Below are 14,217 nucleotides of genomic sequence, written 5' to 3'. Positions count from 1 at the left end.
TTCACAGACACTCTCCACTTAATATGAATGATCTGATTGCAGACCAGCCATTGTAAACAAAGCAAGAGAAAAAAAACTCCTAGATGATTATGATGATAATAATGTCTGAGGGGGAAAAAAAACAATCTAATTACTGATTCTTGAGAATCAAATTCTGCAGTTTGAGGAGATGCTTTGCTGAAGAGTATCTCAGCAAACAGCCATCCCCAGACATCGCTCTGAATGTGTTTGCGTGTTGGTTGGTGACAAAAGGGTTTGCAGTGTCATTCCAGCTCAGAGGACATTAGCAGAATGCCAGAGAAATGACAGAGGAAATGATACGTAAACCAGGGTTCATTGGGTATGCATGAGTTCCCGCCCCTGGGCCTCGTAGCGTTAGCATGCTGTATTTGCACCATTTTAACATTGTTTGAGCAAATGCAGCTTGATTTCTCAGTTGGTGGGTCATAACGCTCAATAACCCTCTGTGAAACAAACGTCACTAGTAAAATCTACAAAGGGGATGCAAGATGCCGTAGCTGGTAGAGATGGAAACAGCCAAGGCAGAATGGGATTTGAAAAAAATATCCACGAATAATTCTATTACCAACACTGTCAGGGGGGCCAGGGGGGGAGATGATGTGACGTTTTTGAAAACCAATTTTATATGCCATCAACATTCATTACATTTTAGCTTTATTTTTTCTGAATACTTTTTCCTTATGCTGTCGCTGTAGTCATGTCTGACCTTCACGTGAATCAAGTGAAGGTATAAGTGAAGAAAATAAAGTGCTCATCAGGAGAAGGGGTGTACTTATCTAAATCTGTGACACAGGCATTCAATTCAAAAACACTTTTATAGATGACTGACAGCAATTACTGAAGGAATAAGCAGGTCTACCTGTTGGCTCTGCGGCACAATTTCAGTGCGACTTACACTCATGAGTGAGTAGCTCACAAACAGGAGAGAGAGATAATTTCTCCATTAGTTTATTTTATAATTAATCAATCTGGAGTGAAAAAATAAAATAAATAAAGTGTCATCAGCTAATTAATCAAGAGGTGTGTTTCCAGAGCATGTCAGGAGGTCATTCTGGCAGGTTTAAATGGCAAAGGAAAACATTTTAAAAGCTTCTTTAGAAAACATCTGAAATGTTTTGCAGCTATTCATTTTATCATAAGGGTTTATTTTACCCTTTGCTTAACAGCCAACAGTACAGCAGGAGATAAAAAGATACCTTGTTGTGTACAGACACAACTCAGCTTGCAGAAATGTAGAAGGAGGTAAGCTGAAGAAAATCCGATTGCATAGAAACATGCTCTGAGAGAGAAATGTTGCTTTTTTTATTCAGACTTGGTGAACTCTACAGGTTTTCTTTAGAAGAGGGATTTAAATCTGTCTGGCTCAGATGCTTGGAGCCAGTGGCAAAGACTGAACTCAGCAATATGCAGCATTTCTCTGAAATAAAACCTAAAACGAGTATTCAAAGTCAAACTAATGCAAATCAACAACATTATTAAAGTTGTAAGAGTGTTACTAAAATAATTAACAAACAAAATGTTTGTTTCATGTACAAATATTCATTTTAAATCAGTTTGTTTCAGTAATGGTTAACTCTCCTTTAGTTTTTTTTGCCCTTCTGCTCTAGTTTTTAATAGACAGAGTCGTTTCCCAACAGCTGAATTTGTGTTCTTTAAGCCACCTGACAGGCAGTGCTCAGCAGAAGGTGGAAGAGGGGAAGCGTTGACTAGAATAATGCAGTGTTGTACCTCCCTTCCTCTTGCTGGTTGAAAAAAAGGCAATTCCACTTTTTTCTTGCTTACAACAATGAAAAGATTTGGCAATTCAGAAATATTTTAGGAACACAAAAGCAGTTGTGGTGGAGAAACAAAACTAAAACCAACCAATCTTTTTCCTAACACCGTTTCAAAACTACAGGTGCACAGACTGCAGTTTTCTGGCCAATTACTGCTCTTTGAAGAGGCTGATTCATTTTGCTCAGTACCAATGTTTTGTCTGAAAAGTGACTAAATTGTTGATTTTCAGTATCAGCAGAAATCAGAAAATCGGGCTTGATATTTCAGTGAACCCCATTGGAAACGTCAGTGGCGTAAATTTAGTAAATGTCTACAGTATGTTAAACTACACTGAATTTTACAGTCGTTTGATGTTTTAAGAACAGAAATACAACATTGAGGCATTTGGTTACTTAAGTAGTAGCAGGCATATTTCTCACTTTTATGTTTAAAACAGTCTGAATCATATTTAGTCAAATATTTTATTTCAAATCATGTGAAATCATCTCATTTGTCGCTCAAGGCTATCACACCCTACACTGAACCACATGCCTGGTTCACGGAGAAGGAAAAAAGAGCTTTCCTGATCTGGACTGCTGCCAAACCTTCCAAGTAGCGCACAGAAAGAATAAGAAACTACAAACACATCAACACACAGTGCTACTGCAACTGAAGACAATCACTTCATTTTGTCTCAACATGTGACCTTGAACGCCCCATGAAAGCTTGATCTCAAAAGGACTACTCTGAGACTGAATCGTCTCGTAATGACAAGTTGCCTCGCATTGCCAGCACAGGCACCTCGAGCAGATTGGCTTTACTAGTTTTACATTCAGCAAACAACAGATGGCAAGAGAAGGCAGCTAGGTTTAAAGGCTGGTGGACTCATAATGGGTCCACATGCACTACTGTGTGCAAGACACAAACAGAAAGTCATTAAGAGGCGACAAAAATTGCTTTCTTTCCCAGCCAAAACACCAAAATGTAGCCAGATGCAACTTTTTCAATAAAACCCTCATGTAGAGATGGAACTCGGGAATATGTCTCCGGTATCCATACAGACTACTCCGTATCTGAGGTTTAAGTCTACAATGAACTGAGAGCAGAAAGATATCAACATTGTTTGGTTAAGGATTTCTTAATCCAGCTCAAGTCATCAAAAAAATCACCAGCAATATTCCATATTGAAATATATTGTGCACCCTTACAGGATTTGTTTGTCATTACAAAAATGACTTTATCATAGTTTCATCTGTATAGTCATTCATCCACACACACAAAATGGGCTAAGAGAAGCAAGGCCAAAGTTTAAGGTTGGTATAGAAATAACACAAAAAGTACATATTTGCTCCTTCCAGACAGATGTGCCAGAACAAAGTCGAGAAGAAAAGCAGCGATTGTAGAAAAGCAGTTGTTGGTTTTCAGTAATTTGGGAAGGATATACAAACTAATTCCTAAACAATTTGAAGTCATTTTGAGGAAACAATCACTTTCCTCATGTGAGAGGTTAATAAAAAGTCTAATTTCTTTAGAATTAAGGCAACAAAACTTGAGTTTACAAGTCTTGTTCTCTCCGAGATAATAGGGGTCAAAGCACTGCTGGTCAGGCAAAAGGCACAGCACCATCCTAAGACAACATTAGAGTACCAGCACTTTATACCAACTGTCAAATATGATGGCGGTGGGCTGATGATAATTTGGGATTATTTTGCAGGAGCTCCGTCCAGCAAAGGCATTGAATTGATTTTTGTGTCCAAGTATTCTCGTGTCAAATACGCCCAACAGCTAAAGGTCGACCAAAACTGGGTCAACAACAGCACAATGATCCCAACAGAGCAGCAGGATGGCAGAAAAAAGAAGACAATCAAGGTGTTAATGGTCCAGTCAAAGCCCAGACGTCACGGAACCTTACCAGTGTACATGTTTATGATAAAAACATATATTAGACTTGTCCCTTGCATGTCCTTTTCACTCGACAGCCCAGTCCCTTAATTGAGGAACAAGATTTTTATGAGACTGCCGTACGCAGTCACCGAAAGTCTACCCTCATCTCTCTACCGTTAGCGTGTAATGTGCCTGCTTCAGCACTTGCATTTCCACTACAAGATCATTAAAGTGCCGTGCCATCCATCATTTCTCCTTCGCTCTTAAGAAGGAGGGGTGGAAAAGTGATACAAGCTCCAGTCTGCTTTCTCCTTGCTTAATACAGAGCCATTTCAATGTCAGCCTCCGCTGAAAGTACGAGGGGAGATGAATGAGTCTGATGTAAATAAGAAACAACTCTGGATAGCTCTCTTAGCCTGAGCTTGCGGTGCCAAACTCCGACGTCTGGGCTATCAATCTTTAAGCAAACAACATAAACATGCAGATTCCTGCCATTTGTATAGGGCGCAGGGGTGGGTTTCTATTCACACTTTAGTATTATTCATAGCTGAAAGAGGTCCCCTCTGGTCCATGATGTGCTTTTATAGTCAAGAGAGCAAATGTAGGTTGTATTTTCCCTCGTATTTTACAACTTGAGATTTACAACTAGATTATTTCTACTCAGGCATTTCTGGGCATCAATATGAAGGGTATATTGTCAATACTATCAGGAACAGGGGTACACTGATGGGGGTCAATCAATTTCTTTAATTTTAGGCGACTGGCGTTCGGACAATACTTACATGTACAACCAATCTTAGATATCTCCAAAAAGGTCTGAAAATCATCCAAGCTCCTTTTGGTAAGCCATGATAGATTCTGACTTGTACACCAGCTCACATCTACATGGCAGCTTTGATGCTGTATTTAGTGAGTTTTCAGACCAAAAATGTAAATCAATATTGGCCAAAATTGTCCTGTCAAGCTTTTTAAAGATCTGTGATACTACCAGAAATCTGTGCACCCCTAGATTTGAAATCGTGTTAGAAGAAAGGCTGGTTTTTATTTTGTTTCTCCATCACAACTGTTGCCAGCTTAGCAACTTTGTTGTTATATTGAGTAACTTTTCAGACAGTCGTCCAAAATATATTTATTTAAGTGTCCGGTCTTAAATGTAATGCCACAACATTTCAATCCCAGTTAACCAGCTGTTTGTGCTGTTCGTGACTTAATTTATACAATTCTGTAATAAAGAGTGGGCCAGTTCCTCCACAGAGGTAAAAGGCATGTTGACAGTTATTGCAGGCACTTAACTTTATGTTGTTTTTCATGGATTTTTATGCATGAAATGGTTGGTTGAAAACTGCTTTTTAGTTGTAAGAAGTTATCTTTGATATTACCATTTGTCTGATGAGATTTAGGTGTAGAAATAAAAAGGAAAAAAAGCTTAAACAGAGTAAATGTGTAGGCGGTCACATACTTTATTGGCACTGCACAGATGTTGGATAAAAAGGGACAGAGTTCTAGTGATGCTTAGAGCAGAGTTGGGTAATTAAGTTAGATATTGATCTCTGAGTACCACATGAAGTACTCTCAACGTTGTAATTGTGAACTGGACCAACCAGAACATAAAGTTTCTGTATCGGAAACTTTAAGTTCATTTCCGACTAAGGAGATACAAGTTGGACGATTGCAGAAAAGCAGAACAGGTGGTACAGGCTCCGTTAAGGGCCAGTCTCAGGATGGAAAAAAGGAAATATTATGGAAGTGATACATACGTAGCATAATCCATGGTGTTACCTAAATGATGAGTGTCCTAAATAGAAATTCCATTGATGCACTTTATCATCAATAAACATTTTCTACCTACAGGTGTCTTTGATACAGGAAAGGGGAGGAGAACAGGAGGATTTCTTAAAGAAGTCGGAGCCAGAATTGTTACTGGTTGGTGGGGGAGACAATACTCATGTCATGCAATAAAATGCAAATTAATTACTTAAAAATCTTACAATGTGATTTTCTGGATTTTTGTTTTGGATTCCGACACTCACAGTTGAGTACCTATGATAAAAATGAAAGACTTCTACATGCTTTTCAAAATCAGCAGTGAATCATGTACTTGCTCTCCCCACTGTGAATCCAACTGAGAATGTTAAGGTTCACAGAAACTCTCCTGACAATCTGAGCTTGAGACATTTTGCAATGTCTCAAGCTCAGATTATTTTTATATCTGCGTATGGGGTGGACAAACTCTAAAAGGGTCACAGCATCTGTAGCTGTAATCGGTAGAGATGCACCAATCCGATGTTAATATCTGTATATTGAAAAAGAAAAAATCTAGACTGTGTATCGTGACAGTATGCCCGATCCTTAAGAGCAGATCTAGTCAAGCATTCTCATTTATTTTACATTATATTTAAAAGGTTTTTTGTTGTAGCTTATTTTTACATGTTTGACCAAGATAGTCAACTAATTGAATTAGTCAGTTTCTTATTTATTTTACATTGGCTGCTTGACTCCTACTGGCTGAACAAATGAAGCAACCATCAGCTGTTTTTACATGTTTGACTAAGCTTCTGAAGCTATTGGTGGGTTTAAGTGTGCTGTACTGGTCTATAGTTATCAAATAAATTTATAATTCAGTATTTTTATGTCTGTGCTTTAAAAAAAAACCTTTTAAATCAATTCAGCACAACTTTTCTGTATTGGAAAGATTGCTGACGAAACTCAACATCAAATATCGGTATAGAAAGTGAAAAAGGGGGATCGATGCATCCCTAGTAACTGCAGCAATCAGTAGTTCACCAAAGTCAACAAACTCCTATTCCTATCCTATTTCCACTCTGCAATTATGCATAAAGTTAAGCATGTTTACAGTAAATAACAAAAACAAAGAAAAAGAAAAAAAGCATGACTGCATTTTGCTCCGTTGCTTGATGGATGATTAGCTTTTCTTAATTTGAAGGGAACTACATCATCCCCCTCCTCCTCCCCAACACTACCTCCCAATCTTTCACTTGCAGCAGAATATCTTCACAGCTTCCAGCTGCTGATGGATGCAGAGCTAACCGTCACAGAGAAGAGAATAGCTCCACGGGCCATCAGTGTCATGAAGATCTCAGCCTCCAAACGCTCGCTGGTGACACGTAATCCCTCTTCTTGTCCTCTCTTTGCATCTCTCGTTGTTCCTTTTTCTCTGTGTCTACAAGCACAGCGAGCCGTTCCCCACTGCGGAGATGAGTAGAAAGCCGACTTTGTTTCCGACTGTTCCGTCTGCGTCTGGATCTCGTGTGGCTTATGACTTCTATCCTCCTTTTGCAGGATGTTTATTCCTTGAGTCTTTTGCTCGTGATGAAATTTCTCTGCACCCCACCCAGTTGTTTTACTAAAAGCGAAACGCATTTACGTCGCAAGGTAGCAGAAATTCAGAGACAAAAAAAAAGTACAAATTATTAATCTATGAAACCATCTGATGGCATCTCTCCAGGTACGACTTTATGTCCAATTAATCTAAAGAGTCTCTCTCCCGCAATGACAAGGCAGCTAATCTATGCTGATGGGAGAGCTTGTCCCTGCTCTATATCAAGGCCGTTAAAGTCTCATCTGGCGCCGCTTGCCCTAATTCAGTCTGACACTTCCAGTGAAATATCTCAAACCATCATTGATCTTGAGGAAAACGCCACCCTCATCATCCAACGCTCAGACAACCCAAGGGCACGGGAAGAAGTTGTAAAAACATGACGTAGGAGAAGAACAAAACGGGAGCAGTCCCGCGGTTATTACAATGCAGCCGATCCAAGTGGGGGGAGTAGCAGACGGAAAATTGAGAAATGTAAGATTAAAGGAGGAAATGGAATGACAGGATGAGAGCGAGAGATGGATCAAAAGATCTGTAGACTAGTGTAATGGTGTGGTAGTGGGAAAAAAAAGTGAGCTGAATGGAGCAACGCCAGGTGAAGATGAGGTTCCACTCCCTCACCGTTTGTCATAAACCGGGTTCATTCAAACGGAACATTCTGACTATTTTTATTACTAGCGATAATAGTAGTTTAATCCAAATGAAATCAAAAACGCTTTAGAAGTCCCAGAAGGAATTTTCATGTTGTTAATTCATCTTATCCAAAGTTATTCAAAGATTTGTAGATGTTGATGGCTGTGGGCAGGAAGGATCTCCTGTAGCAGTCTGTACTACAGCAACTCTCAAGAAGTCGCTGACTGAAGAAACTCTGTTGTACATTTTCTTTAAGAGGATGCTCAGAGTTGTCTCTAATGTTCTCCATTTCAAGATGAACCCTTCTAATCTCCAGAGGCTCTAGAGGAGTCTCCAGAACAGAACCAGCCATAATACTTCGTCAACATAAACTATACCAAAACGATTTTAGTATGACTTAAAAAATAAAACGAAACTCATTTGAATGAAAAATCACTATATTATTTTGCACATTTCTGTATTGTGAAGAGGAAATGTATGAGCACGTTGTCATGAGCCAAAACACTAAGCAGAAGAGTGAATGCAGACTGTTATGTTTATCACTGGCTTACTTAGTGTAATAAAAATACATGAACCTGTTCTTACCTTAAATTATTTCTGTTGTGATCTGACATGGATGAAATATAGCTTGAAGTTCACATTCAAATGGGGTATGGTGGGGTGATGGCGTTGCAAGGACAGAACCCCCCTCAATAGAAAAGTCAATCTTGAAAGGCAGCTACTTTTTTCAACATTCATCAATCTAACACGTCAAGGGAATGGGATCTTAAGAGTTTTGCTATGTAGGAAGGTGATTTTTTTTTTTAGTACCTAAATGAAGGGTTGAATTCCCTTCAACCTTTTGTGTTTACACTAATTAAGACAACAAATGTTGTGATGTTACATATATTTTCCCCCTGGTTTGAACTAGAAATAACAAGAGCAGACATCTGGTTAGGACGCGTGCTGGACGGCTCCCTGGTGAGGTGCCTTCGGACGCGTCCCTCCAGGAGGAAACCTAGAGGACACGCCGGACAGACTATCTTTCTGGGACGGCTTGGGATTCCCCCGATGGAGGTGGCTCATGTGGGTGAGGAGAGAGAAGTCTGAAAGCTGCTAGCTTCACGACCTGACCCCGGATTCAGAGGAAGATAAGGGATGTACGGATGATGGACTACAAGGACCTTCGCAGTCATAAAAAAGGATAAAACCTTGGCAAACCGTTCTAACCAGGGTTCACGGACGATGGGAAACTTTGTTTAACCATGTCAAACTGAATCCACCTCCATCATAGCTGCTGACTCTTGGTACAACTGTCACCAGAGCCGACAATGATTAAGGTTTAGGCAAATCTCTTTGGTAAGGGCAACGAGTTCCCCTGAGGACGGTGGCCTCGAGTCCTTTCAACTCTGCAGCTCCTGGTTGGATTCTTTGACGGGTTCAACGCCGTCAGTGAGCTCCAGCCAGCTCTGGCAGCGCTCCGCTCCCTTGGGACGGACCTACCAGATGCCTCAGCAGCATCTCACTGGTTACACAATCAGGGAAATTATGAGGGAACCTAACGTGGGCGTGTAATTTGATTTGGGGTAATAAGGAGCCTCCAATAAAGCTTTTATTTGAATAAACGCATTATATGAGCGGATTGGGAGATTATTACAAAAAAAAACTAACGGCATCAAACCCATTTTAAACTTGCAAAAAATATATATGTCATCTTTTAGTAAAACAAAATGTCCTCAGGTAATTTAGGTTCTCATCCGGACAAATCGATGCTGCAAACCAGCAAATCTCTTTTGTCATCCATTATTAAAAAATCTTCCAGACATTCGTGATTGCAGGCTGAGAGCTATGCTAAATAGATTAGGATGAGTCCAGGGGATTAGGAATCAAAAGCAGATTCTACATGACAGCTTTGCAAAGGTAATTTTTCTACATTAAATAGATCTGGAGCTGCAAGATCATGACAAACTTATTAACGAAGCAATGGGGAGTGTGAATCTAAACCATTTTCTTGTAGCTCCCACTGAATGTTTAGAGTCCATCTTCCTGTTTGATGGTGAAATTCTACCTCAGTCTCTAGTCTTGTGTAGCCTCCAACAGCTTCTTTTCTTCCAGAATTGACCTGTATTTAGTTTCATCATTCATCTCCCATTAATTAGGCTAAACTAGACACTAGTGGACTTAGTAATCAGGTAACATCTGAGAGAAGTTGCTGGGTGTTGAATTTATTTAGGGGTATTTGAGTAAAAAAGACCTTAAGGATTTTTTTCAGCTTCTTTTACTAATTACCCATAAAAACAAAGTCTAGTGCAGCCTACCTAAAAAAGGTTTTCCTTCCACTAAGCACTACTTTCTGACAATCTATTACATAAAACGGCAATTATATACAGCAAAGTCTGTGCCTGTGACAAGCTGTGTAACAAAAGTGGCACAAAATGTTGTAAAGTGCTTTAAATGCACATCTTACTGAGATCAAAGTTGTAAAATGAGAAGTGCTAAAATGTCGAAGGAGCATAAAGTGGGGAATCCTCCGTTTTTGTTATAAGACTACAATTCCAACGTGTTTTCCTTATGATTATAAACACATCAAAGCATGGTTTTTATAAATATTCCTTGTTTTTCAGCTGCCAAACCACCTGGTTTATATGTCAGAATCCTGGAAGAGTGAAATTAACTGGCTTGTTCATTTAAAGCAGGTGCAGCCTGTCTGCTACAACCCATGCAGAGCGCTGGCTTTGCTTCTTTCTTTTTCTTTTTTTTTTTACCCAAAAACCCCCTGACAACCAGAAACTCCTCACTTGCTGCAAACAGATGGCAAATTGTCTTACCTGGTTTCTACCGTCGTCACTGGAAAAGAAGAACAGAGGAGCGGGGTTCCCTCTATCGCAGGTCTTTATTCCAACTGCCAGTTGAGAGCGGCTGTAGGAGCAGCAGCAGCAGCAGTGTAGGAGCGAGCTGCTTTGTATCTCCAAAAAAAAAAAAAAAAAAGATGTTCCCAGAGAGGAGGAGACGGCGGGCGCTCCGCTCAGTTGTCTGTGGGAGAGGAGGCTCTGCTCCTGCTGAGGCGCGGGGAGAGGTAGCGGGATGCGCAGCTCGGAGCGCCGAGCCCGTCACAGCGCTCTGCGGGGCACTGCAGCTGCCTGGGCGGACACGAGGGGGCGCTGACGTGCGACAAAATCCTGACATACTGTCCCACAACGATGTGCCCATTAACAGTGGCAAGGGAATGTCCCTGGTATTACGTATCACATAGACAGCAGTCTCCTTCCAATACAATTATCTATTTCAAGCCATTTTAACTTCAATGGTTATAATACAATGCCCAAACGTTCTTTCTACAAAATAGGATATTAACTCGGGAAAAATTATTTTGAAACAGAAATGTGTTACAATAAGGCCTACACAGTTCCTGCTGACTTGGAGACAGTACTTGGTTGAAGAAATCCTTCCATGGTTCTTTCTTTAATAACGAGAAGCGCTCTATTTTCAATATGTAAAACTTTTACAGTCTAATACACTGAATAATTGATAGGGATGGGTAAAAGTATCGATTTGTCAATGTTCTGTAATCCCCCCAATTTAATTTTGATTAGCTCCCCTAACTCATGGGTTAGCACCATGGTGAACTTTCGAGAGTCCCGCGCCCTGTCCAGGAACATTTAACCTTCTTCAGTATTCCTGTTCCTACGTTTCCCACACTTTTTCCTGCCAGTGGGATAGAGAAGTTGACTGCACAGTAGCACGGTTTCAACTCAGTCTCAATGTCGTATATTAATTGATAGACACATTAAAATGTATTTATTATTTCTATGTAAAATACCTGGATGTGAAGTCGTCTTCTTCTTCCTGGCATGTCACTTGTTGAGTTCATTAGTAGTTGGTAACCGTGTAACACACGTTGTTAAGTTAAACGTGTATTTTGGTCAGCATTACCGCCACCAAATGATGAAATGCGACTCTTTCTCTGAGTTTTATTGACAGTTGGCAAACCAACTTAAGGTGCATTTACCGCCACCTATCGGACTGGAGTGTGGAAGTCAATTATATTAGAGTTTACCAGTATGCTACATCAGATACATATAAATACGGTTAAACAGTCTCGTATTTTTAAAAAGTTTAAAAAGTACACTTTTGACAAAGCATTTTGTCAAAGGTGTAGTCTTGTTATATATTCAGAGGGCCTAACTGAACAATAAGACAGAACATCAATTACCAATTTCATTATATTAATATTATATTAATATGGTATTCTAAGTCCTACCAACCTGTGGTACCTCACATCATATGCTTTTAGATTTACATATGAACTTGTTGCAAAACAAAAAACACTCTAAAGCCTAAAAATGGTCAAACCTTTTTTTGTTTGTTTTGGGTTTTGTTGGTGGTGGTTTTTGAAAGAGTCAATTTATTGTTCTATTACTCTCCAAGATTTTGTTTAACATCAACAAAGATTTGCAGATGGGTCTGTCATTAAGCTTTGAGGCATCCAAGATCCACTTTAATCATGCCTTGAACCCAGCAGACATTTAAAACACGCAGGACACCAAGAACACAAAGTTTGGGGCTATAATGTAAACATTTCTAAAAGCTCAAGTACTTTTTTTTGGCAAAGTACTGTAAATGATGTCCGTGCTTTGGTGGGATCAAAATCAATCTTAAAAGGCCAGCACCGACATAAATGATAGCATACTATTGTAAAAAATGTAGAGTAAAAGGATAAACATGGAATCTTGGACAGTTGATAGAACTCAAGAGCCGTTTTGACGGTACATTTTTTTGGCATTTTTGATGTACTCTAATCTGACATTGACAGAAGTGAACCTCTGGCTGTTATTGGTCTCAAGGCTGTTACAACTGCCATCCTTGAACCTGTCACAGAGTGCTACACTGGTCCATCACTTTAGAATCATGAGCAAAGATATTCCTATACGTTGCAATAAGAAAAGTGGGTACTAGGGTCTTTGTGACAAAATAGCCTTGTTATAACATCCAGCAGTCGTAAGTCTTATTTCCTTTGCTCACAGTATATTCTGTTACAGTGCTACAAAACAAACAGATTTGCAGAAACATCCTCATGGAACAACAGCATCTGAACAGATCAGCTATATTTAACCTTTAACACCAGAAACTGGTATTAAAGTTAAAAGGAAATTAGTGACAGTTTAATTTGATCCTCTGTGTTTGGTTCATGTCAGCAAGGTTTAAGACGTTCAGATCTTTGTGTGGTATAAGCCCGAGGCCGAAAAACCTTTTAAATATTTGTTCTGAAAGGCAAAAATACAAAACTGTAGTTTTTATAAGCAATTTCCTTGGAGTGGATTTGGATACCCTCAAACGTCCACAGTTCCAATTAAGGTTAACTGGGTTCAGCTTTGCCTTTTACCATAATTGGAACTGAACTGCTTCTGTTCAAGTGGGACATCTTGTGGCTCTTTTAATACATCACACCCTCTGAACTAGGGGTGTCAAACTCCAGTCCTCGAGGTTCGGTGTCCTGCAGTGCTCAAGTGTTCAACACACCTGATTCAAATGGATAGATTACAGCAGAGACACATCTAAAAGTTGCAGGAAACCTATGTTTTAAACCAATTACCCCATCAAAGGTTCTCTCAATACTTCTCAAACTAGCATTCAGTATCCTGAATTACAGTAAGAGCCTGTGTCCATCAGTGCGTTCAAGACTTTCACCTCTAATTAATTCAATACTACCAGCAAACAGGTGGAACATGCCTCTTTATGTATCTGACTTGTTTGTCCAGCACGACCCACAGATCCTTGAGTAGATTGTTCCCCACACTTATTAGACAAAGTTTGAGTTTGGTGACCTTTGAAGAAAACATCATCCCACTGAGCAAGACTGACGAGTCATGCTGATAGAACTGACCTTTTAGGTGATCAGAGAACAGAACCGTCTAAATCAGTCTATGCTCCTAACAATCCCCTCATTTGATTTTTGTCTTTTCTCTTTTTAATGTATACATGTAATTAATATTTTATCCTAGCTGGTGGGTATTTTCTACATCTTTTATGAGGAGGCAACTTGGAAGTTGCCTCACCAAAGGATACCCAACAAGCTTGAGTTAAATGTTTTGTTGTTTTTTTTGTTTTTTTTTTTACTTGAGGACTGACATGTTTGCAGATATAATAATAATGAACAGAAGGTGGTAGAAATGTTTCTCTGATCAAGTCTACATGATGATGAACTTACCATGAAGCTAGGTCACTACATTTCCAAAGTTCACCATTGGACTTTAGTCTTTCAACCCTGGAGTCCTTTAAATGATAGCAGGCCAACTTTGTAAGAGTCTTTATGTGTCTCTGAATGTTCAGGTCTGAGTCCATCACTACACCCAAATTTCGGACCTCATCACTAGTTTCTAGCTATAATAACTGGAGTTGCATGCTGATTCTAGATCATTTCTCTTTAGATGCAAAGATAACTTCAGTTTTGTTCCTGTTCAGCTGAAGAAAATTATGGCACCTCCGTGCATTGATTTGTTCTAATTTTTTAAGTGCTTGGATGAGTTCAAAGTCATTTGGTGATATTCTAGAGTATCGTCTGCATAGTTATGGTAACTAATCTTATTACTTCTTATAATCTGAGCTAG

The 14,217-nt window shown here is 39.5% G+C and overlaps 1 protein-coding gene across 1 annotated transcript in view; it reads right to left on the bottom strand.

Annotated features, from left to right (window-relative positions):
* The window catches only part of nav3 (neuron navigator 3), a 370,879-nt gene extending 360,293 nt beyond the window's left edge, over positions 1–10,586 (bottom strand). The window contains exon 1 of the mRNA XM_008401340.2: positions 10,438–10,586. The gene's annotated coding sequence lies outside the window, so the exon portion shown is untranslated. The remainder of the gene's footprint in view (positions 1–10,437) is intronic.
* Between the last annotated feature and the right edge of the window lie 3,631 nt (positions 10,587–14,217).

Source organism: Poecilia reticulata, linkage group LG23 (genome assembly GCF_000633615.1).
Source record: "Poecilia reticulata strain Guanapo linkage group LG23, Guppy_female_1.0+MT, whole genome shotgun sequence".
NCBI lineage: Eukaryota > Metazoa > Chordata > Actinopteri > Cyprinodontiformes > Poeciliidae > Poecilia > Poecilia reticulata.
The sequence above is the reverse complement of the archived record's forward strand: the minus strand, read 5'-3'. Positions and strand labels throughout refer to the sequence as shown.